General features: G+C 37.6%; 1 non-coding gene across 1 annotated transcript; it reads left to right on the forward strand.

The window, feature by feature from the left end:
* Positions 1-835: 835 nt before the first annotated feature.
* LOC127078041 (small nucleolar RNA R71) lies at positions 836-942 on the forward strand. Its single transcript, XR_007787788.1, has one exon. It is a non-coding gene; the product is annotated as a small nucleolar RNA R71 (small nucleolar RNA).
* Positions 943-4,484: the final 3,542 nt, after the last annotated feature.

Below are 4,484 nucleotides of genomic sequence, written 5' to 3' on the forward strand. Positions count from 1 at the left end.
TTCGTAAGCGGTCCCACTTCGTAATGCGATAGAGTTAGCTTGCCCTCGAGGGTTGAGTTGAGGTTGTCCAGGGAATTATCCTCCAGGTGTAGTTTGCGGGGATTGGTTCTGTGCAACCTGTGACATCTGGGTTTCAAGCATCTTATTGTGAGTATTTACCTGATCAACCTTAGTCCCTAATTGCGTTATCAGTTCGTTTACGTGAATGTTCTGGTTTAAGAATTCTTTATTTTGCTGAGTCTGGCTTGATATAACGTTCTCCATGATCTTCTCAAGGTTAGACTTCTGGGGCACAACTTGCATAGGTTGATTTGGTTTTTGGGCTTGAAAACCTTGTGGTCTTTGAGGTGCATAGTTTTGAACAGGGTTCTGGTTTTTATAGGAAAAATTCGGATGATTCCTCCATCCAGGGTTGTAAGTGTTTGAAAATGGGTTACCTTAGGCGTAATTCACTTGGTCGGTGTTCAGGTCGTTCAAAAGGTTACATTCCTCCGATTCGTGACCTTTAGATCCACAAAGTTCACACTCTGTGTGGACTACTGATGCGGTGTTAGAGTTTATAGAAATATGTTCGACCTTAAGGGCTAAAGCGTCCATTTTCGCTTGCATCATGTCCATAGAACTTATCTCATGTATTCCACCTTGGGTCTCCTTTTTCTCTACTGATGCTCGTTCAGTTCCCCATTGGTAATGGTTTTGGGCCATATCCTCAATTAGGTCACAAGCTTCAGGGTAAGGTTTGTTGATCAACGCGCCACCAGCGACAACGTCGATGCTCATCTTTGTGTTATAATGGAGTACATTGTAGAAGGTATGAACGACCATCCATTGTTCTAGGCCATGATGAAGACAGACTCTTAATAGCTCTTTGTATCTCTCCCAAGCTTTAAAAAGTGATTCTCCTTGGTTTTGAGTAAATCTAGTTATTTGGTTTCGAAGAACAACAGTCTTACTAGGGGAAAATATCTAGCAAGGAATACTCTCCTAAGGTCTTCCCAGGTAGTTATTAAGTTAGCTGGAAGTGAATCTAACCACGAACGTGCTATATCCCTGAGGGAGAAAGGAAATAATCTTAAACGATTCGCATCAGGTGAAGCACCGTTGAATTTAAAGGTGTCGACCAGTTGGATAAAGACTTTTAAATGTTGATTTGGGTTCTCAGTAGCGAGACCCACGAATTGGTTCTATTGCACTAATTGTAGTAAATATGGTTTTAGTTCGAAATTGTTGGCAGGAATGAGGGGGTTTACTATACTAGAACTAGGTTCCTCGTCAGAGGGTTGGGAAAATTCCTTAAGAGGTCTCCGGTCGCGATTCTTGGCCATAGCTTTCTTAATTCGGACGAGTAAGAGGCGTGTACGAATGTAACGTTCGAGCTCCGCTAAAGGATCTACTAAATTTCCGGTACTACGGGCTCTTCACATTTACCGGCTAATAATGCCTTAGTCTAGACGGTGTAACAACAGGGTACGAAATTTGACGAAGTTGGTCCCCGACAACGGCGCCAAAAACTTGATCGTTATATTCGCAAGTGCACGAATTGCGTCAGAGTAATATAAAAGAATATCGATCCCGCAGAGACCAAATCGTTAATCTATCGGTTACTTTTGTTACGATGTTTATCTAAGGCGGAACAAATGAGATATTGATGTCACAAAATAACAGTAAATAAAGAAAATGATAAATACAATGCATATAAAGATAGGCTTGAATGTATTTCACGTCAGTTAAATGATGTTTCGATTGTCTAAATAGAACTACTTATGGGGCAATATTTTGTACTCTTGAAAAGAATCCATTTAACAGGAACTGTGGCTTTCGCGTATTCAGAACCGAGCTTACCCTTAAATTAAGGCATTTTATTGTCACTTATAAAAGGTGCGCAGAACGCTAAAGTAGTAAACCTATTTTTAAGAAATAAGACTCGTAAGCTTAGTTGAAAAGTGATTTTGATTCGGAAAGTTTACCCAAGGAGTTTCCTAATTTTAAATTTATCAACGCGTCCGAAAATAGTTTCAAAAATCGTTTTTCCTTAAAGTGATAAAAATTCCTAGTTAACTAAGCCAGAGTGCTTTTACACTCCTTGAGTAGTTAAAATCAACCAAGTTTGTTTCAGAAAACTCGAATTAAAAATCAAAACAGCCCTTAAAGCATTTCTACAGATGCTTAACTGCGATCCTTACATTCTAACCTTTGAAAGATTTAGCCAAACATGGTGATACAAACAAATACAACGATATTGAACATGATGAAAAGAAGTTTAGAACGTAAGGCGTGAAGAACAAGTATAACGCGTAAAACAATTAAAATGAGCAATAAAGATAATGGCGAGAAAATTAAATAAAGTAAAGACAATGGTAGGAAATTAAATAAAGTAAGGCATGACAAATAAAATAAAAAGGCGATTAAATTAGAACCTGCTCCAAACGGAGGCTTTAAATCTGGTACAAGGAAGTAAATAAACCTTTGACTTTGAAAATAAAGACGACATCAAAATCAAAGTGCTCAAACTCAATTTCACTAAGGTGCGATAACCCCTCGATGTGACAGATTACTGTTTTTACAGATGATAGTATAGTCTTAGTGTTGTAAACTAAGTTGGATGATTTGGAAATGAACTAGAACGATCTATTTATAGAGGAACTCGACAGCATGCAAAGACCAGGATGCCCTTCAACTTCTCTTTAGTGGGAATGTGAAATGCAAAGGTGGCGCCCGCCATGTGAGTAAATGGGGAAGTTCATGGGATCGTGGCATTTCTTCCTGGTTGAGGGCTGATGTGTCGTTGCTTCTCCTATAGCGGCAGCCATGCAGAACGCCATGAGTACAATATTTGCCGAAAACCCTAATTTTTTGGTCTTTTTGCTCCGTTTCTTCTAAAAAGGTTCTGAAAGAGCTAAATACCTGAAAATAACACAAAAGAAAGCATAACACAAGCAAAATGATAATAAAGACCTAAAAAACATGTGAAATCCGAGTCAAAAATGTGGTGTGATTCAGTGTGATCACTCATACACAAAAGCGAATAGAGGAGAGAAAGACAGGGTTTTTTGTGCTATTTTATTGGCTCTGCCGCTACCAGAGACGATTTCCGGTGCAACGAAGGTGATTTCATGTGAAGATTATGTGATGGGTATACTGAGGCATTGAACGTGAGTGAATGGGAGAGTTCATCTTCCTTCCCCCTTCTGAATCTCCCTCCTGGGCCTAAGACCCAAGGCCCAATGACCTTTACTCAGTGTCCCTTTCTTTTACCAGTCACACCCTCTGTCTAAAAAACAAATTGAACATGGCCTCGCTGAACTTGGGTCATTCACCCATAGCTATTCACACCCAATTTTCACTTTTCACACCCCTGGCAGAGCCCTTTTTAATTTATTTTATGTCTTGAGTTTTTTTTGTTATTCTTTTAATCTCTTAACTACATCAAAACCATTTTTAATCATCATTAGGTTATTCTTAGTTAATTAGGATTTGATTTCTAAATTAGGATTAATTTCTACATGTGATTAGATTGGACTTAATTAGAAATTAGGGTTTCATAATCATTAACCTTGATTTTTTCCCTCTTTTTCATGGTCTTTAATTCACATTTCATGGTTGCTTGCTTTATTCTTCTTAATATAGCATGACCAATATTCTTACATGGTCCCTTAAGAAATTACTCAATTAGATGATTAAAGATCCTTTGATAATTTAAATTGAATTAAAATAACTTTAGGACTTGTGTCATACATGTTTCCTTAGGTCAAATATAATCCCTCATTTCTAAAACCCTAGAAGATAGGCTAATCAATGCCTGGCAACATTAGACTTCATTCTCCATCTTTGTTACCATATCCCATTCTTTCAGTCTTATCTCTTTCTTTATTCATCTAAAACAAAAAACTTGTTATTGCAAATAAACTCAAAATACTTCACAAATATGATGTGAATTGTGCGCCACGAGCCTTAATAAATGAAGAAGGAATAATGGGGATCATTCCTATTATTATTCTGAATATATTTGGATATAGGATGCATGACCCAATTGTTCAAAGTATTCGCCCCCATTCATAGACTTTAGTACAATTCAAATTAAGGTCGCTTTCATAATAAAAGGAAGAAAAAGGAGGAGGGTATAATATCTCTCTCCCCTAATAATTCAGATACTATTGTATAGCTCCCTGTCTGAATATTTATCTTCAGACTAAAATCAATCACAACCAATATCAAGAACATTACATTATTTCTTAGTTACCATACAACTCCTTTTGGTTTTGACATGCATATTAATCTCGCGTGCCTTATTAATCCCCTAGTTTAGGCAAACCCTTCATTCCCGCTTACCTTGTTAATCCCCTAGTTTAGGCAAACCCTTTATTCCCACTTGCCATATTAATCCCCTAGTTTAGGCAAACCTTTCATTCCCGTATGTCTTGTTAATCCTCTGGTTTAAGCAAACCCTTCATTCTTGTTTGCCTTGTTAATCACCTAGTTTAGGC

This window comes from Lathyrus oleraceus, chromosome 4, assembly GCF_024323335.1.
Source record: "Lathyrus oleraceus cultivar Zhongwan6 chromosome 4, CAAS_Psat_ZW6_1.0, whole genome shotgun sequence".
Lineage (NCBI taxonomy): Eukaryota > Viridiplantae > Streptophyta > Magnoliopsida > Fabales > Fabaceae > Lathyrus > Lathyrus oleraceus.